Source organism: Typopeltis vanoorti, chromosome 5 (genome assembly GCF_054136105.1).
Source record: "Typopeltis vanoorti isolate ZY-2024b chromosome 5, IOZ_Tvanoo_1.0, whole genome shotgun sequence".
NCBI lineage: Eukaryota > Metazoa > Arthropoda > Arachnida > Uropygi > Thelyphonidae > Typopeltis > Typopeltis vanoorti.
In genome coordinates, this window is record NC_143553.1 from 167,381,123 (window position 1) to 167,403,609 (window position 22,487).

At 39.3% G+C, this 22,487-nt stretch overlaps 1 protein-coding gene across 1 annotated transcript in view; it reads left to right on the top strand.

The window, feature by feature from the left end:
• LOC150107040 (sperm-associated antigen 1-like) overlaps positions 1 to 22,487 on the top strand; it is a 190,864-nt gene that overhangs the window by 99,764 nt on the left and 68,613 nt on the right. The gene's annotated exons all lie outside the window — the stretch shown is intronic.

Sequence of the window (22,487 nt, forward strand, 5' to 3'; positions counted from 1 at the left end):
GCCCAGCTCTCTGAATCAGATGTGACCAAGAAGCAGTTATAACCTGATGCAATTTTGGGTTCAAAGTGATAAGAATGCCATACATCTCTTTACACATGCTTAATCCGGTATGATATTCATTTACGGTTTTTGTAATACAAGTGCTGTTGCTGCTTGTAGAGAATACTGTTGGCGGTTTCCTAACCACAGAATATCGAATTCAAGAGTGTTTACAACAAACTGTGTGAGACTGGTACTGTTCCCAGCAGCATATTTCTACTGAACGTGGAAAATGAACAAAATGATAAGCAGAGTTTTTTCCTTTACAGCATTGCAACACTTTTTTTGAGAACCAAGACTTAGATGGTGGCTGAGAGTTTGGGACTGGAATAGGGGATGAAAGCCTTCATTTCTGTGAGGATGTTTTTCTGTTCTATCTGAACAGGTGTTGGATCAGAAGAACTGAAGCAGTAGTTGGACCATGTGAAGGAGGAGTAGAAGTCACAGAGTTCCTCCCAGTTGGCATCCTTGTAGTGTCAAAGGACACAAGACTGAACTGGTGGATGTAGGTTGTTCAGCAAAAGAGACTTGTATGAGATTATGATACGAGTTTCCAAGGGGAGAACTGACAATCACAGTATACCTGGAATGGGAGCTTGTTAGGAAGAGGTCAAGTGTGCTGGCAAATTGGCTGTGGTGGGGGGGGTTGTCTGGTGTTCTGGTGGAAAGATTGATGATCTCAGATAGGTCGTTGATGGCAAACACCTCAAACATCCTTGCCTGCTTGATCGGTGAAACTGGAGAAGGGGAGCAAATATGAGTTGTGAACATTGAAGTCCCAAGAAAGATGATCTCACTGGGGTACTTAGACTGTAGAAAGTTGAGCTTTAGAGAGAAAAAAGTTTAATAGGTCAGAGTGGTTGATTGAGTTTGAAGATTAATAGAGAGAGCATATGTGAAAAGAACCAAAGCAGATCATTTAGTGGGGATTTAGGATTTGAAGTCTCTGGCATTGTATGTCGGTTCTCGTGAATGCACGTGCCACCCTTGTGGCAGAAAGAACTGTGTAATGTGTAATTTGGGCAGTTGAGGTTATATGTGGCTGTTGAGGTTGCCAGTTGAGGTTCTGAAAGGAATAATGCAATTGATGGGCCTAGCAGACTGTGTAGACAGGGATTACTACTTTATAATAATTTTCTGTGAAGCCATGTTACTTGTCTGTGACATCATTGACCCTTAAAACCTGGTAGGGAAAAGAAGAATGAAATAAATGTTTATAAGTTACATATAGTTCGTGATTCATTGGAAATAGATAATTACAATAATAAATAATGTACTAATGAACAAAATACCTCATGAATAATAACCGTTCTCATGTTGTTTTACATTTCTGTTGGTATAATTATTAGTTAAATCATTCTGCTGTGTCATTTGCTCTTTTCCTTGGTGTGAATTATTTTTAGGCATTTGTTGGTGCATAAAGAAGCCTGTGCAATTTCCTTTTTTTTTTTTTTTTCACTCTCACCTATAAAAGGTTATAAACTCATAGTTCATTAGTACTGTATACAGCCTAAGGATTTTTTTAAATTTAATTTTATTTGTTGCATTGTCCAGAAATAATAACCCTGCTCTAGAGCCTAAACGTGGAACTTATTCTCAAGACACTTCAAGCCTCAATAACTGGGGCAGTGGTTTTGCACCAATCGATGACATCTCCTATGGCAGGGTTTGAACCTACAGCTTGTTTGTTGGTGAGCTAGATATTCTAATAACTCAGCCAACCAGGCCAACAATACTAATTTATTAATATTATTAATATTCAAATTTACAATAATTATCATTTAAATATTAGCTGGTCGGCTGAGTGGATAACGCATCTGCTCTCCAGCCATAAGGCTGTGGGTTTGAATCCCACTGTGAGCATGGATGTTTATGATTTCTGTGGAAATACCATTGGTGGTCGGCAGTAGATGGTGTTCGTGTAGTTGCAGTCAGTTCGTGATTAAATGTGGAGATGGAGTTGTAGTGCAGGTGCTCTCCCTTGATGAGTCCTTGGACTCCCTGAGGTGTCAAATAATAATAATAATAATAAATGTAGATCAAGTAGAACGCGTTCTCAGTCGGTAGAACGTAGTTCTACTACAAGCACACAGAGAATTTCTGCATGTATCAGTCTTCCACATACAAGAGTATGGTGAACCAGTGGTGCACCAAGAGGTTGGGGGGGGGGGGGGGGCAAGGGGCCCTGGCACCCCCCCAAAGAAAAAGGAAAAAACACTAGAAAATTTTCCAAAAATCTTTTCCTAATTAAAATTCATTTTTTTATTTATGTTATATCGTGTCTTCTATTTCTATACTACTTATGAATTAGCGGTCACATAAGGTGGGAATACCCCATAACTCAGGAATCACGGCTGCTGTGAACACTGCGATGTGTAGTGTGTATTCTCAAATTGTCTACTCAACTCGCCCCCCCCCCCCCAAGATTAAATCCTGAGTGGCCCACTGTGGTGAACATTACATAAGTAAGGTTTGTATCCATTTTACATACAGTGGATGCAACACCTTTTCCCAGGAGATGAAGGCAGTCAATTGGAATTTTGTCAGTGGATAAATGCTAATCGCCGATTAATTCCATTAATACTGTTTACTGATGAAGCTACTTTCACCGTGACAGCATCAACAGCACCCATAACTGGCATCAGTGGTCAGACAAAAATCCATATACCACTGTAGAAAAAAATTTCCAATCATCACTTCTCTGTAAATGTGTGGTGCAGTATGATCGACAATCACTTGATTGGGCATGTTGTGTTACAAGCCCATTTTTCTACAATTTCTGCAAAACAAACTTCTGCTACTATTGAAGGATTTTCCCTTGGCTGCAAGGATTGGCATGTTCTTTCAGCATGATGAAGCTCCTGCACATTATAGCCGTCAGGTGACACAATATCTAAATTGAACTTTCTTCTGAATGATGGATTGGCCACAAAGGTCTCCGGACCTCACCCTCTTAGATTTTGGTTTGTGGGTATGGATGAAAAGTGAAGTATACAAAGAAAAATAAATGCAAAAGACAAATTGATTGCTTGAATTATGCATAATGCTGTTCTCGTTAAAGAATGTCAAGATGATCTCAGAAGAATTACATGTACTATTACCACAAGAGTTGCAAAGTGCATTGATATTGGCATTTTCGAACATTTATTATGAACTGTAAATTACAGGTATTTGTCAGTTATTTGTGTTTTGTATCATTCAGACAGTCAATAAATACAACAATAAGCCATTTATTGTTCTTTAATACCTCTTATAATAGCTTTTTTCTTTTTTGGTTTTTTTTACATATCAGTTTCAAACAGTTGTATCTCCTCATTCCATTGGCAATTGGACACATTTTTATGTGAACTTTTTTACTCAGAATAATCGATACTACTAGCTACCAAAATATTTACTATTCCTCCTGAAACACCCTGCATATTAATTACAGTATGTAAAGGACGTATTCCTTATAACACTTATTTAGAAATATTGACTGGGTAGTATTATGTTGAGAATTTAGAATTCTGAAATGATCAGCATTTCTGCATCAGTGTTATTATTATTATTATTATTATTATTATTATTATTAACACTAGATCTCCATGGAGTCAAAAGATTCATTGTGGGAGGCAAACACTGTTGCACACAAAGCCCATCAAGCCATGCTTTAAACTCATTCAATGTATCTGCATTCATCATATCAAGCAACACAATGCACCCCCATCTCCATGCAAAGAACCTACTCCTTATTCCCTGCTCACACCCTCCTTATACAGCTCTAGGTATGTCCTCTTGTTCTACAAAAAAAATTCCTCCACATTAACCCGGTAACAACCCTTTGTCAATTTAAATGTTTCAATCATATCCCCTCTCCTCCTCCTCCTCCAATCCACGACTGTATTCCCTCAATCTATCCTCATATCCCACATCCCAAAGACCAGTTATGATCTTAGTTAGTCTTCTCTGGACCATTCCAGTATATCCTCATCACCATGAAAATCACAGGACCAAATCTGTGCACAGTAATCCATTGGAGCCTTGATCAGGCCTTTTACAATGGAACCAGAACTTAAACTGAATGTTAAAGTCCTCCACATCATTGCCATAATCTGATGTGATGTCCTCATGCATTACAACTTGTCATAACTGCACAAGTTGTGATGTGTTTCATCTATTGTGATGTGTGATGTGTTCCATCCATTTCCTTACGATAATCACCTTGTGATTTCTGTGCTCATAAAATTTCAAGGGCCCCTGGTATAAATCCATCTTTGCTGCCAGTGTGAGTTATGATTATACGAGACCCCTTTCCACTTGGTGCTTTCAGGTCTGTCGTTAAGCTCAACAAAAAAATGCTTGATGAGCACTTTTTACTGTCATGTTCTCGAGAACTTTAGTGCAGGTGCGACCGCCATTCACCTGGGTTTTGTCTGTGTAATAAATTTTTCATCCCTTGTGACGATATTTCCTGATAGAATACAAATACTGGTGATACCATAAAATTATATCTTCCCTTTCAAGTAATGCCAATGATTACTTTCTTGTAGTGTAAACAAAACCAAGATCATTTAACAACCAGTAAGTTGTTGTTAATGAAATGTGAGGGAGATCTTCATCATTGTTTTCAGCAGTCATTACCTTATATATCGTAGGAATTTCGTTTTCTTTCGGAAGAAATCATGCACTTTCTGATGAATTGCTGACAGCGTAAAGTAGTTGTATTTCACCGAGCATGTGCATAGTCCTACGGCGCATATGCAGTTGTCCTCTCATGGTCAGTTCCTTCTTCATGCAGTATACTGCCATCAGTTCTGCTGTTTGCTTCATGATATTGCCCACTATTTCATCAGGATTTCTCGTCAGTAAACCAGCATAAACATTTAGTATGATGCGCTTTTCAGAGCTTCTCAGAGGTTTGTCTTTAGGATGCGTTACTAATTTAGGACTACCGTAAGTGGGAATACAAGAGCTAGCACCACCAGTCATCTCCGCTATGTTTAGGGTAAAGTCGGCGGTTGTCGGAGACCGTGTGATAGATAATTGCATTTTCCAAAAATAAATTCCCTGTAACAATTTAATGGTATGAAACATATAATTCTAGCACCGTTTTTATAACTTTTTTATTAACTTCATGTAAAGTCCCTCACATCATTGCCATAATCTGATATGATGTCCTCATGCATCACAACTTGTCACAACTGCACAAGTTGTGATGTGTTCACAACTTGTGCAGCGTGACCTCTGAATTTCAGATCCTTGTCCACCACCACTCCAAGGTCTCTTATCATCTGATCTCAACTTCCTCCTAAATTTCCTGCCTCAAGTGTATACTTTGCATCCTGTTGCCTATCAAATTTCAGAACCTTATGCTTGGCAACATTGAATTGACAGTTCCATACTGTTGTCCACTCATATAATCTTTTAAGTCCTCCTGTAAAGCCACAACATCTGCTTGATTCCTCATCACTCTCCCCAATTTTGCATCATCTGCAAACAGTTGTATATCACTATACTCTCTTTCAGGTTATCTTGGAAGTGGCAGAATAAGCTACATTTCCAGCTTTTCTTACCATTCATATTATAGGCTTATGCTGCATAAAATAGTTCCTTAAATTTTTTATGTTATCGCATCGTGTGGTACTTTGTATATAATTATTTTACTACTTCCTTACTTGCTGATGCTAGAATTATATGTTTCATACCATTAAATTGTTACAGGGAACTTATTTTTGGAATATGCAATTATCTATCACATGGTCTCCGATGACCTCCAACTTTACCCTAAACATGGTGGAGATGACTGGTGGTGTCTCTTGCATTCCCACTCACAGTAGTCCTAAATTAGTAATGCATCCTAAAGGCAAACCTCTGAAAAGCACATCGTACTAAATGTTTTTGCTGGTTTACTGACGAGAAATCCTGATGAAACAGTGGGCAATATCATGAAGCAAACAGCAGAATTGACAGGTGTAAGCAAGATGGCAGTATACTGCATGAAGAAGGAACTGACCATGACAGGACAACTACATATGCAGGGGAAGAAGAGGCCTAGCGCCGTAGGACTATGCACATGCTTGGTGAAATACAACTACTTTACGCTGTCAGCAATTTATCAGAAAGTGCATGATTTCTTCTGAAAGAAAACCAAATTCCTACGATATATAAGGTAATGACTGCTGTAAATAATGATGAACATCTTTCTCACGTTTCATTAACAACAACTTACCGGTTGTTAAAGGACCTTGATTTTGTTTACACCACAAGAAAGCAATCATTGGCATTACTTGAAAGGGAAGATATAATTTTATGGCGTCACCAGTATTTGCATTCTATCAGGAAATATCGTCACAAGGGATGAAAAATTTATTATACAGATGAAACCTGGGTGAATGCCGGTCACACCTGCACTAAAGTTCTCCAGAACACGACAGTAAAAAGTGCTCGTCAAGCATTTTTTGTTGAGCTTAACGACAGGCCTGAAAGCACCGAGTGAAAAGGGGCCTCGTATAATAATCATAACGCACATTGGCAGCAAAGACAGATTTATACCAGGGGCCCTTGAAATTTTACGAGTGCAGAAATCACAAGGTGATTATCATAAGGAAATGGATGGAAAGCACTACGAACATTGGTTCACGAACATGTTTCTGCCAAACATTGAGCCTAACAGCGTTACTGTAATGGACAATGCGCTTTACCATTCTGTCCAACTGGAAAATGTGCCATCTCAGGCTATACAAAAAAGACATTCAGAACCACTTCTGAATAAGGAAAAGGAATTGGTTTTACTTCTGATATGGTGAAAACAGAACTATTGAACTTGGTGGCAAATGTCAAGAGTTAGTTTCAAAAAATATCGCATTGACAGTATTGATGAACAGAAAGGACACACAGTTATTCATCTTCCATCATATCATTGTGCACTGAATCTCATAGAACTCATCTGGGCACAAATTAAAGGATATGTTGCAGCTAAAAATACAACTTTCAAAATTTCAGATGTTGAAAATCATGGAAGGATGTCAAAAAATTACTGAGTGAACATGGAAAAGTTGCGTAACCCATGTTATTGAAGAAGAAAAATTCTAGGCCCTTGATGGATGATGTCACAGTAGATGACAGCTCTGAATCTTTATTTAGTAAAGATAAACAATCTGATGATACTACCCACAGCCTGAGTGGTGTTGAGGAGCTTCCTTATTAAATTAATGAAGGGATAATATGTATATATTATTGTAATAAAATATGTCATGTTTGGAAATGTGTGTTGTGAAGAGTGAAGTTCACTTCATAACGTAAACAATCACTGCTTATCTAAAGTCAGTTTATAATAAACTGTATGACATCTACTTTGTTATAGCTTATCAGTTAATTCCAGAAAATCCAAAGGCACATAGAGTCATCTTGGCTGTGCAATTTCATGTTAGCAATCATAACATAATGTTATACGTAGAATGGTGTGATTCAGACAATGACAGGTTTTAGGAGATTTTCTATGCATGCGCTTAGTTACAAATGCGATGTGCTTCACTGTTGTCATAGTAACAGCAAACTGTTAAATTGTGATTGATAAAATTCCTAAGAAAATTTATTCTTTCATAATTTAACAAGCAAAGACCCTATAATAGAAAATTTGCTTGCATCTAAGAGTGTAAATTACATGTATGTGAACAAAATTAGGATATATTAAACAAAAATATAATAATTGTGAAAATGCATAAGAAAAGAGTGTTATTCCATTATGTAGAAAGGTTGCTTAAGCTAGTTAAATATTGGTGGTGAAATTCTAGGGAAAAAGAACGTTAATGTATGATTAAAGCAGTATACCATTCCTAGGAATTAGATAAACAAAGCTTAGATGAATGACTCACAGTTTTTAACGATAATTGTAGCATAATCCAAGGCCAAGAGCACAGGATTAAAGGAAGTTGCCGCAAGCATATCATGTGCACACAGCACATGATGAGTAGGCAGAAAAGAAGAAATCCTCTACCAAGAGATATCACGTTGAGCACTGTCGATGAGTCAGGGGGAAGGAGGAAGATTATGAAAGGTGCTGATAGGGTGCAGAGATATAAAAGAGTCAGGAACCCTCCCCACGAGGTTTTTTCCCTTGTGGTTTGATTTTGGTGTGTGGACTTCGTGAGTGGAGGGACGGTTCCAGAGCACGAGGGGAAATCTCTGCCCTGATGCCTAGCAGAAGGAAACGGAAGACGCCGCGTATCCACGGGAAAGGTTATGCATCACATGGTCCGAGGTGAATCACATTACTCCGGAAGAAAAGGGTAGTCTGCGAAAAGGCCTCAGAATCTAGGTAAAAGGGCAACACGTGCAAAAGAGTGACTTTTCCCTCAAGAATCTTATTGAAAAGAAGGCATGACCGACTGAAAAGAATGGGCCTGCATATGATCGAGGAATCCCAGATACTAACCCCAGCATGAAGAAATCAATCTGAGGGTCCAAGGACGAGTAAAGAGAGGAACAAGCACAGGAGATAACTATAATACGGTATCGTGAAATATTATTGTTAAATAGTGTAAATGAATGATATGTGAATCAAGATCTAAGGACTTAACAAAGATAAAATTTAGGACTGCAGCAAATTATAAGTTGTGAAAGTAGACAAGTGTAATTTAAAGAGTGATAACCTTAGGATGTGTGAATACAAGGTGATAATGTATGTTTACTAGGTTTTAATTAAGAGAGTTATGAGGATCTTATGTGTGGAGTAATATAGAACAGCTCCATTGTTAATCCTATGTGAGTTATGAGAATTTATTGTTTGTATTTGATAATTATGATAGCACATAAATTTGTAGTTTAGAAATGATCTTTCCCAGACTTCCATGAACTGTATATATGTTAGTATGTTAAATAAATCTTTTGTTTACTCTGATTCAGTTGTTTGTTAGTACTATTCGATGCACCACTTGCTAAATATGCGAACCTAAGCAAGAGATTTGAGTAGTGTGTCTACAGTCACGATTGCACGGTTGTTAGTCACTGTGGTACAGCTGGGTATTCACTTCTTGTTTAAGATTTTCTCCTTTAAACTAATTGTCCTAAGTGGCGCAGTGATAACAAATAAATGTCTTAGGATTTTATGAGAAGAAGAACCTCAGAAGCTTTGTTGCATTTGGATTTTGGCTCTACCCCAGGGCAATTCCCTTTGTACTTAGATAGTACCACATGACACCAAGTGGCAAATAAAAGTAGAGAGCATAGATATAAATGTTATTAAGAAAAGGTGACACAACAAAACTAATATCCCATTACCTTCAGAAGCAGTACGGCCTGTAGCATAATTCTTTACTAAATAAATAATAAAGCAACACGTAAAAACCACAGTGATATCATTAATTAGTAAAAGGACAGATATTTCATACTAAAATTAATAGTACATCTTCAGTGTCTGTAACAGTAATAGGAATGGAATAAAAGCAAAACGTTCGGTGGATCACCTATTAAAATACAATTGTTACTGCGTGCTAGGAAATAATAGAAATAACAAATTTAATCTATTAAGATAAATGGTTTTATACATAAGATAAAAGTCTCCCAGAACTTTGAGAGAGACATACAGTTATTTCTATTTAAATTCGGTCGGTGTGAGATAGTTTCACAACTTTCTTTGAATAAGCGTTCATATTTGAATATGCATCTATGGAGAAGAACTGCTTTATCCCACTGGACACTATGAGTAGAGTCAATACTGTGCTGTGCCAGACCAGACTTCAGAGGTTTGTTATAATCAATATAATATTGACATTCCTTTATTCTTTTTTCCAAAGAACGGCCAGTTTGTCCAAAATAAGAGACATCGCATTCGCAAGGTATTTGGTAAATGCCAGCCAAAGATAGAGAAGACAGTTTATTTTTTGTAGAAGGTAATAAAGAAGAAATTTTGTTGATAGGAATATATGTTGGAATCAATTCATACTTATTTCAAAATTCTACCTATAGGTTCTGAGATTCCTGGAATGTACGGATTAGAAACTCTGCGGACTGTTGAAGAAACTGTAGGTGTTGGAACATAAGAGTCAAGTATCTGTTGGATTTGATTGGAGTTGTAATCATTTAATTCCATTAACTTTTTAATAATGGAAAGTTCTTGTTGTAAGATTATTGGGGAAGAGAACACTTTATATGCTCTATGAATTAGATATTTAAGAATGTGCCAAATTTTTGAGACATGTGGTGCGCAGACATTTGGTGAATATATTATTATTATTATTATTATTATTCAGGCCTCTATGGAGTCAAAAGACTCGTCGTTGGAGGTCCTTCCTAAGAACATAAAGTCTGTCAAGACTCATCGAAGGGAGGTTCCCCCTAAGAAACACAAAGTCTATCATACCACCCCTTAAACTCATTGACCGTTCTTGCCCTCACCACTCTATCAGGCAATGCATTCCACGGCTCAACCACCCTCCATGCAAAGAAACCACTCCTCACCCTCTTGCTCACAGTTTCCTTTCGTAACTTCCAGGGATGGCCTCTTGTCATCACTCCTTCCCGCTGTTCAACAAGTGAAAGAACTCCCCAGTGTCAACCCTGTAACCACCTCTCAACAGTTTAAAAGTCTCAATCATATCACTTCTCCTTCTTCTATCCACCAAACTCTGCAGTCCACATTCCATCAGCCGATTCTCATAACTATCCTTGTACAGTCCTGAGACCATCTTTGTCATCCGTCTTTGTATCTTTTCCACAGTTAATTTATCCCCTTCAAATCGTGGGGACCAAATCTGAGAACAATAATCGAAGTGTGGTCTGATCAGAGACTTATACAACGGAATGATAACCCTCTTATCTCTGCAGGTCAGTGTCCTACTCATAATTGCAGCAATCCTCTGTGTTACCTTCACTACCTTTGCAATATGTCCCCTAAACTTCAGGTTTCTATCAATAATCAACCCCAGATCTCTTGTCTCCTCTACTTCCTCTAGCATAACTCCTCCCATAGAGTATGCTGCATCCCATCGATGTTTCCCAAACCTCAAGACCTTACATTTTGCTGCATTAAACTGAAACCCCCATTCATTTGCCCATCTATCTAGCTTATTCAAATCCTCTTGCAGGGCTACCACATCTGCACTATTACTTATAATCCTTCCTAGCTTAGCATCATCCGCAAACAACTGAAGATCCCCTTGCAATCCACTGGCAATGTCATTGATATAAAGGTTAAACAATCCTAGTACTGAGCCTTGTGGGACCACACTTGTAACCTTCTGTCTCCTTGAAACTGCTCCACCATACACAACTCTCTGATACCTATCAGATAGCCAATCCTGAATCCAGTTGACCAATCTGACATCCAGACCCATGTGTTGCAACTTAAATATCAGCTTATCATGTGGCACCCTGTCAAATGCCTTTGCTAAGTCTAAGAAAATTGCAGTATATGCCTTTCTCTCATCTAATGTTCTTGTAACTTTATTATAAAAGGCTAGCATATTGCTAAAACAAGAGCACCCTTTCACAAATCCATGTTGATTCTCACAGATAACATTACCCTCATCTGCCCAATGCTGTACACGGTCCCTCACTACTTTCTCCAAGATCTTAACAACTACTGATGACACACAGACTGGCCTATAATTAGACACTTCCAGTCTGTTACCACCCTTATGCAATGGCACTATCTTACCATCCTTCCATTCCCTGGGCACCTTTGCCGAAGCCAGACTTGCATTGAAAAGCCAGGTTAAAGGCAATGTCAGTTCCCTAGCACATTCTCTCAAAACTCGTATTGAAATACCATCCAGTCCCGAAGCTTTATTGACATCCAGAGTTCTCAGTATCTGAAACACACTCTCCTCCTGTACCTCTAAACCTTGAACCTGCCCTATTGCTCTAGCATTAAAACTGACTCCTCCAGGATGAAATACTCAAATAAAGTGGTCATTGAACAATTCCACTATGTCTTCTGCATCAGTTACTCTATTCCCATTTTTATCCCATAATATCATTCTTCCACAGTCATTTGTCCTCCTACTGGCCACATAGCTAAAAAATTCCCTAGGATTTTCTTTGGATCTTAGGGCCAATCTCCTCTCATATTCCAGTTTCACTTTCCTTACCACACTAGTCACTCTTCTGGCCTGTGTCTTATATTCTTCATGCATCCTCTCTTCACCTGTCTCCTTATATCTCTTCCATAGCCTCTTTTTCACATGCAATTCCTGTTTAATATTGTTTGTCATCCACTTAACTCCAAATTGTGTCCTGTTCTTCACTCGTGGTATACAACTTACCATTGCTGCTAACAAATATTCTTTCACAATTTCCCATGCACTAATGACATCCCGGACTTCCAATTCCTCTCTCCATGAAACTTCCCAAAGTAGACATCTAAGACTATTATAATCACCTGCATTATAATTTCACATAAGTTCCCGTCTCTTTGATACTCCTGCATGTCTATTCACTTTCCAAGTCAAAACCATATGGTCACTCTCTCCAACTGGTGGGAGAGATGTCATCTCAGTTATTATCAACTCTTCTGATGCTATAACCAAATCTAAAACTCTTGAACCTCTTGTTCCCTCTGTTACATGTTGACTAAGACATTTGTCCCTCAAGAATTCTAGAAATTCCATTCCACTATTGCTACATGCATCTTCCTCTCTCCAATTTATACTGCTGTAGTTAAAATCTCCCATAACAATCATTCTTCTTGCACTTGCCAAACTTAGCTGTCTAAACATCTCCTGGTCCCCATCCTCCGTGCTCCTGGGTCTGTAGCAACACCCCACTAAATATCCTGTCTTGCCGACCTCTATCTCACACCATATGCTCTCAAAATCATTTGTCTCATTCCTTCCAAAGCCTCCACTCTTAGAGGACATAGGTCATCACTTATCATAAGAAGTACCCCACCACCACACTTTCCCCTCGTATCCTGACGAAAAATGCTGTACCCAGCGACTTCTATTCCTATTATTATATCCCCTTCTGTCAACCACGTCTCAGTGATCCCAACAATATTTGGCAAGGCTGATGCTATCTGTGCCACCAATTCCTCTCCCTTATTCCGGATACTCCGGCATTAGTATAAAGCATATAAATGCCATTGTTTCTATACCCAGCATTATGCCTTCTATACTCCACTGGGCTCAGTGTTACCTGACATCGTCTCCCTTCTCCCAAGTATCCATTCCCACAAGAGACCACCCCCGCTATTATACTCCCTGGGACACACTGACTCGTTCAGAACAGCAATTTCTCCAGATCCCTACGTCCTTCCTCATTCAAATGTAAACGGTCTCTTGCATACAATTCCTCTCTTTCCTCAAATGCACTCCAAGCATCGACATATGCCAGTCCTCTCTTGTCACACATTCTTCCTATTATGCAATTCAATATCACCGCTCTTCTGCTCATCATTATCATACCTAGTCAACACACACTCTATTTTTCCTCTCTCTGTCTTCTTCCGTTCAGCCTCAAGCAAAAACCTCATATCTCTCGCTGCCCGACTTACATTACCACTAAAGTCATTCGTTCCTACCATCACAATCATCTCACCCACCCTTTCGCCTCTCTTAATTGCCATAGCCACCCTTTCTATTGTTCCTCCTGGCAAACACTCCTCACGCATCCTATCTTAAACACCACGGATCATTGAGTCGCCATACGTTATACCTCTTACCATTCCCTCTGTTCTATTGTTTCCATTCTCTCCTCTTCTTTCATTCCCATAGCTCTCTCTCTCATTCCCTCTCCTCTACTGCTATTCTCTCTTCTAGCATTCCCATACCACTCTCTCCTACTGTTTCCATTCTCTCCTCTTCTAGAACTAACATACATCTCTCTCATTCCCTCTCTCCTACTGTTTCCATTTTCTCCACTTCTAGCACTTCCATATCCTTTTCTCATTCTGTCTCTCCTACTGTTTCCATCCTCTCATTTTCTAGCATTCCCATACCGCTCTCTCATTCCATGTCGCCTACCATTTCCATTCTCTCCTCTTCTAGCACTTCCATCTCTCTCTCTCATTCCGTCTCTCCTACTGATTCCATCCTCTCGTCTGCTAGCATTCCCATACCTCTCTCTCATTACCCCTCTTCTATTCTTTCCATTCTCTCCTCTTCTAGCACCCCATACCTCTCACTCATACTCCCTTAATTCTCTCTCTCTCCTACTCTGATTCTCCTTGCATTTATCTCTTCCATTCTCCTAATCTTATCTTTCATACTTATGCTCTCATTCACAAGACATTCCACCTCCTCTTTCAACTCATCTATCTCCCTCTGCAGGTCAGTCACTCTTAATCTAAATTCAGTCTCCCAAACAAAACCATCTCCTAATCTTTCACAGTCACTCACACCTTCCACACTATCAACTACTATTTTCTCATTCATATATATCTTTTTTTCATTCTCTCCTATCACATTACTTGTCTTCCTACATTCATTCCCCGTTCCTGGAGCAACAAAGTCGGATATCGATATTTCTAATGCACTTATTATATCTGCCAGTAAATGTGGGTTTTCGAAACACGCTTGTAGAAAGTTACCAGAAGATGTTCTAGTAAGGAGGATGTCCAAAAACGATAAAGTACCAGAGTTTTTTTTTTTCATAGTGAATTGGATGCATGGGTAAAGGTTATTTATCCGTTATAGAAAAGTGGAAAGTTCATCTTCGGTGTGTGGCCAAACAGCAAAAACATCATTGATGTAATGGTACCAAAGAGATGGATGAGGATGAATGGATGAGAATATAGTATCCTCGAAATGTTTCAAATAGTAGTTTTCCAAAGGTGGAGATAGAGAGATACCCATGGCAGGGTATCCCTCTATCTCCAATTTCAACAAATCTACAATTTGTTTGTAGATTTTGTTTTTCCAACTGAAAGAACCTGAGCGAATGACATATTCGAATACCCTTGTGATATATTATTATTATTATTATTTTATTATTATTATTACCCCAAGACCTCATGGAGTCATAGACTCATCTGGGAGGTCCTTTTATCACACTTACATATCTCATCATACCGTGTCTTAAACATGCTCAAACTCCTTGCAGACACCAACTCTCAGGCAAAGCATTCCAATCATTCACAACTCTGTACAAAAAATACCTCATCTTCTCACTCCCCTACTCACACCCTATTTATACAGTTTCCAGGGATGACCTCTGGTTCTCCCAATATTCTCTATAGGACTTCTCCGCCATTGATCCTATAACAACCCCTTACCAACTTGTAAGTCTCTATCATATCTTCCCTGTTCCTCCTGTCCACCAGACTCTGCAAATTACATCTTCTCAATCTTTCCACATACTTGACATTCCAGAGGTCAGAAACTACCTTAGTCAGTCACCTCTGAACCCTTTCCAACATCTCTTCATCCTTCTGAAAACCCGGTTACCAAATCTGGGCACAATAGTCCATGTGTGGCCTATTCAGAGCCTTATACAGCGGAACAAGAATCTCTCTACTTCTACACATCAGTGTCTTCCGCATCACTCCCAGAAGACTTTGTGTTGTCTTCACAATTTTGGCAATGTGTCCCCTAAATTTTAGATCCTTATCCACTATCAGAGCCTGTGTAGCTCAGTGGATGTGGCGTTTACACACCACGGCGCTTGGCCGCACGAAGGAAGACTTGGTTTTGAGTCTAGTCAGCGACTAGAGGAAATTTTTCTAAGCCTTTTTTCGACCGGTTCCCGAGTTAGTCGATCTCTGTCACGGGCAAGCAGGTTTTTCCTACCGGAAACTCGGGTTTTTCGTCCTGTAAACTCAAGAAAATCAACCATAGAACCCACATTATTTCAGACATTAAATATATTGTGTTAGGGTTAGAGACCACGAGATGGCGGCACATTTGAGCCGTCTCTCTTCACTGTGTACCGCTTAATTAGTGATAGCCTTGGGCCATCTATTCTGATTGGTACCAGTGGAGATTGAACTGCCCACTCAGTCTCCATAAGTTAGATAGGGCTAAATGGCCTCGCCTACTCCCCGTATACGGGAATAAAAAAAGGCGTTAGCTGATTAGCTGATATCCACTATCACCCCCAGATCTCTTATTTCCACTACTTACAAAAATATATTCTGACCAAGCATAAATTTATCCTTTATATAAAACCTATCCTTTATACCTTACATTTTGCAACATTGAACTCAAATCCCCATTTCCTTGCCCAATCACTCAATTTATTCAAGTCTTCTTGTAAGGCCACAACATCTTCACTACTCTTTATGGTTCATCCGAACTTTGCATCATCTGCAAACAACTGAATATCTCCATCCAAATCTTCGTCAATATCATTAATATACAAATTAAATGGCCCTAAAACAGACCCCCAAGGCACCCCACTAGTGACTTTCCTTTTCCTGGATATCGCACCCCCCATACACAACTTGTTGATACCTATCAGATAGCCAGTCTCCAATCGAATGCACTAATCTAATATCCAACCCTATCTGCTCTAGCTTGACTGTCAACTTATCACGAGGTACTCTATCAAAAGCCTTTGTGAAATCCAATTATATTACTGTGTATCCTTCTCCTCTGTCCAAGGAAGCAGTCACTTTATTGTAATAAGTAAATAGATTACTAAAACATGACATCCCTTTATCAAATCCATGCAGTCCATCAAAGATTATATCATTGTTATCTACCCAAATCTGGATCCTAGTTCTCACAAGCTTCTCCAACAACTTAACCACAACACCTAACACACAGATAGGCCTATAGTTTGACGCTTGAGTTCAATCACCTCCTTTATGAAGTGGCACAATCTTGCCCTCCTTCCACTCCTTAGGATCTTGACCGAGTGCAAGACTCCTATTAAAAAAATATGTCAAGGCAGATGTCAACTCCCTGGCACATTCCTTCAGAATACGCGATGATATATTATCAAGTCCCACAGCCTTATTTACATCTGCTTTACTCAACTTCCCAAACAGCTGTCTTTATACCATTTGCTCCAATCAATGTCATCCTTCCATAATCATTCTTTCTTTTGCTGGCTACATATCGAAAGAACTCCCTAGGAATCTTTTTGGCTTCATTAGATAACTGCTGTTCATACCTCTCTTTAGCTACTCTCACCAACCAAGTCACCCTCCTTGCCTGGTCTTTGTAGACCTCATCAAATTGATTATTTCCACTTCTCTTATGCTGCTTCCACAATGCCCTTTTTCTCTGTATCGCATGCTTAATCTCTTTATTCATCCATCTTACACCTACGTTATTTAACCTTCTCAGCCTTGGAATATATTTAGACATTGCATCTACTAGATAGTTTTTGAAAATCCCCTAAGCTGCATTGATGTCTTTTCCAGCTAACTCCTCATTCCATGCTACACCTGCAAGCTGTCTCCTGAGTTCTTCACAATCGCCCCTCCCCTTGTAGTTCCACATATACCCTTTTCTCACAGGGGTCCTCGCATTGCTGGCAACCACTCAGGTAATCACCTCATAGTCACTCTCACCAATTGGTGGATGATTTCACACCTCATTTATAATTACATCCTCTGATGAGATGACCAAATAAAAAACCCTTAATTCCTGTTTGCCCTCTGTTACATACTGTCTGAGGTAGTTATCCCTCAAAAACTCAAGAAACTCATTTTCTTTACTTTCAGTTGCTATCTCATCATTTCAATCTGGAGAGTAGAATTCATATAAAGAATTCACTGTGTCGGTTAATGGGATATTGGTGAACAGAGAAATTATGTCAAAACTGATGTGGGGTACTTCTTATGAGAAGTGATGACCTATGTCCTCTAAGAGTGGAGGCTTTGGAAGGAAGTGAGACAAATGATTTTGAGAGCATGTGGTGTGAGGTAGAGGTAGGCAAGACAGGATATTTAGTGGGGTATTGCTACAGACCCAGGAGCACAGAGGATGGGGACCAGGAGATGTTTAGACAGCTAAGTTTGGCAAGTGCAAGAAGAATGATTGTTATGGGAGATTTTAACTACAGTAGTATAAATTGGAGAGAGGAAGGTGCATGTACCAATAGTGGAATGGAATTTCTAGAATTCTTGAGGCAACATGTAACAGAGGGAACAAGAGGTTCACGAGTTTTGGATTTGGTTATAGCATCAGAAGAGTTCATAATAACTGAGATGACATCTCCCCCCAAAGTTGGAGAGAATGACCATATGGTTTTGACTTGGAAAATGAATAGACATGCAGGAGTATCAAAGAGACGGGAACTTATTTGGAATTATAATGCAGCTGATTATAATAGTGTTAGACATCAACTTCGGGAAGTTTCATGGAGGGAGGAATTGGAAGGCCGGGATATCATTAGTGTGTGGGAAATTGTGGAAGAATATTTGTTAGCAGCAATTGGAAGTGGTATACCAAGAGTGAAGAAGAGGACACAATTTGGAGTAAAGTGGATGACAAACAATATTAAACAGGAATTGCATGCGAAAAAGGGGCTATGGAAGAGATATAAGGAGACAGGTGAAGAGAAGATGCATGAAGAATATAAGACACAGGCCAGAAGAGTGACTAGTGTGGTAAGGAAAGCGAAACTGGAATATGAGAGGAGATTGGCCCTAAGATCCAAAGAAAATCCTAGGGAATTTTTTAGCTATGTGGCCAGTAGGAGGACAAATGACTGTGGAAGAATGATATTGTGGGATAAAAATTGGAATAGAGTGACTGTTGCAGAGGACATAGTGGAATTGTTCAATGACCACTTTATTGGAGTATTTCATCCTGGAGGAGTCAGTTTTAATGCTAGAGGGTTAGGGCAGGTTCGAGGTTTAGAGGTACAGGAGGAGAGTGCATTTCAGATACTGAGAACTCTGGATGTCAATAATGCTTTGGGACTGGATGGTATTTCACCACGAGTTTTGAGATAATGTGCTAGGAACTGACAGTGCCTTTAACCTGTCTTTTCAATGAAAGTCTGGCTTTGGCAATGGTGCCCAGGAAATGGAAGGAAGGTAAGATAGTGCTATTGCATAAGGGTGGTAACAGACTGGAAGTGTCTATAGACAAGTTTTGGGTCATCAGTAGTTAGTAAGATCTTGGAGAAAGTAGTGAAGGATCGTATACAGCATTGGGCAGATGAGGGTAATGTTATCTGTGAGAGTCAACATGGATTTGTGAAAGGGTGCACTTGTTTTTGCAATATGCTAGCCTTTTATAATAACGTTACAAGAACATTAGATGTGGAAAAGGCATATTCTGCAATTTTCTTAGACATAGCGAAGCCATTTGACAGGGTGCCACATGATAAGCTGATATTTAAGTTGCAGCACATGTGTGTGGATGTCAGATTGGTCAACTGGATTCAGGATTGGCTGTCTGATAGGTATCAGAGAGTTGTATATGGTGGACTAGGACTTATATATTTTAACCTTTATATCAATGACATTGCTAGTGGATTCAAGTGGATATTCAGTTGTTTGCAGATGATGCGAAGCTGGGAAGGATTATTAGTAATAGTGGAGATGTGACGGCCCTGCAAGAGGATTTGAATAAGCTAGATCAGTTTAATGCAGCAAAATGTAAGGTCTTGAGGTTTGGGAAACATTGATGGGATGCTGCATACTCTATGGGAGGAGTTATACTGGAGGAAATAAAGGAGACAGAGATCCAGGGTTTATGATTGATAGAAACCTGAAATTTAGGGGACATGTTGCAAAGCTGGTGAAGGTAACACAGAGGATTGCTGCAATTATGAGAAGGATACTGACTTGCAGAGATAAAAGGGTTATCATTCTGTTGTATAAGTCTCTGATCAGACCACACTTAGGCTATTGTTCTCAGATTTGGTCCCCAGGATTTGAAGGGGATAAATTATCTTTGGAAAGGGTACAAAGATAGTTTCAGGACTGTACAATTTTGGTCATGAGGATTGGCTGAGGGAATGTGGACTGCAGAGTTTGGTGGATAGAAGAAGGACAGGTGATATGATTGAGACTTTTAAACTGTTGAGAGGTGGTTACAGTGTAGACACTGGAGAGTTCTTTCGCTTGTTTGAACAGCGGGAAGGAGTGATGACAAGAGGCCATCCCTGGAAGTTACAAAAGGAAACTGTGAGCAAGAGGGTGAGGAGTGGTTTCTTTGCATGGAGGGTGGTTGAACCATGGAATGCATTGCCTGATGGAGTGGCGAGAGTGAGAACGGTCAATGAGTTCAAGGAGTGGTATGATAGACTTTGTATTTCTTAGGGGGGGGGACCTCCCTTCGATGAGTCTCCATACCATACCAACTGGCTGGAATGTACAGGTATAATCATGATGTTAATATATGTATATAGATAGATACTTGTTGTTACGCCCAATGTATTTCTACCACCAACAGATAACACTAATAATAAGACTCTAGCGTTGATGTATAATTTTTTTTTTTTCTCCAAAGGTCGGGTCAACAATTGATGCAGCGGTTGGTCAGTATCTTTAACAAACCAGTTTGATTGTACTGTAGCTTGTTTTCTGTGTATAGTTGTATGCTACAGAAGATGACCTTGATAAAAGGTCAAAACATCGAATATAGATTTCAGTTATATTAAACTGAAGTTTTTATTCAAACGTAGTTGTCTCTATAATTTTCAAAAATGCATTCGGATCACCATGTAAGCTTAAAATAAAGGATATCACTGTGGTTTTACATGTTGCTTTATTATTTAATTACTATGCCACAGGTTCCACTAAAAATCAGAATCATCATCCTTCATGGGGAAGAGTTTACTAAACTAACAAGAAAATTAAGAAAATTATCGGTTCTACAAGGTAAGCTTCAAGCACGGATTGCCTTCCTCAAAATGTGCCATGATACTAGAGTTATTCCCACTTTCGCTAGATTTAAAGAAACAATTCATTCTCTATTTATATATTTATATATGTGCAAGTTTTTCCTTAATTCGTAATCAACTTTGTACTGCCAAAAAAAGAATTAGTTTCTAATATCAATTCTATATCAGTTCTGGAAGAAGACATTTCAGCTGTTCTTAATGAAGAATTATTGGATATTATTCTTCATTTATCAAAACAATCCTTATCCCGGTCTTATGAGAGAAATTTACAAAATCTTATGCATAAATACAACTCTTTATATAACGAGCAAAAGAAAAACCTTCCCTCTGACAGTATGTCTACAAATAAATGGATTGTAAACATTTCCGATTGCCCATTATCCACCGTTGAAACCAGTGCTTTAGCAAAGGCCCTTGATTTTGCTGTTATTCCTTCACGCATTCCTTATCTTGATTTCTTACATAATATAGATAAATAGATAAATGCAAGCGAATCAGAGTGGAGGAGAGAGAGAAATTTGGGAGTGTTAGAAGAGGAGAGAAAGGAAACAGATGAGAGGGAATGAGTGAGAGGTATGTGGGTGCTAGAAGAGGAGAGAATGGAAACAGTAGAAGAGAGGGAATGAGAGAGAGGTATGGGGATGCTAGCAGACGAGAGGATGGAATGAGAGACAGATATGAAAGAGCTAGAAGAGGAGAGAATGGAAACAGTAGGAGAGATGAATGAGAGAAAAATATGGGAATGCTAAAAGACGAGAGGATGGAAACAATAGGAGAGATGGAATGAGAGAGGGATATGGAAGTGTTAGAAGTGGAGAAAATGGAAACAGTAGGAGAGAGGGAATGAGAGAGATGTACGTGAGTGCTAGAAGAGCAGAGAATGGAAACAGTAGGAGAGAGAGGTATGGGAATGCTAGAAGAGAGAATAGCAGTAGAGGAGAGGGAATGAGAGAGAGAGCTATGGGAATGAAAGAAGAGGAGAGAATGGAAACAATAGGAGAGAGAGAATGGTAAGAGGTATAATGTATGGCAACTCAATGATCCGTGGTGTTCAAGATAGGATGCGTGAGGAGTGTTTGCCCGGAGGAACAATAGAAAGGGTGGCTATGGCAATTAAGAGAGGTGAAAGGGTGGATGAGATGATTGTAATGGTAGGAACAAATGATTTGAGTGGTAATGTAAGTCGGGCAGCGAGAAATATGAGATATTTGCTTGAGGCTGTATGGAAGAAGACAGAGAGAGGAAAAATAGTGTGCGTGTTGCCTAGGTATGATAATGATGAGCTGAGCAGAAGAGCGGTGATATTGAATGGCATAATAGCGAGAATGTGTGACAAGAGAGAACTGGTATATGTGGATGCTTGGAGTGCGTTTGAAGAAAGAGAGGAATTGCATGCGAGAGACTGCTTACATTTGAATAAGGAAGGACGTAGGCATCTGGAGAGATTGCTGTTTTCAACAATCAGTGTGTCCCTGGGAGGATGATAGCAGGGGAGGCCTCTTGTGAGAACGGATACCTGGGAGAAGGGAGACGATGTCAGGTAGCACTGAGCCCAGTGGAGTCTACAAGGGATAATGCTGGGTATAGAAACAATGGCATTTATATGTTTTATACTAATGCCAGGAGTGTCTGGAATAAGGGAGAGGAATTGGTGGCACAGATAGCATCATCCTGGCCAAATATTATTGGGGTCACTGAGATGTGGTTCACAGAAGGGGATATAA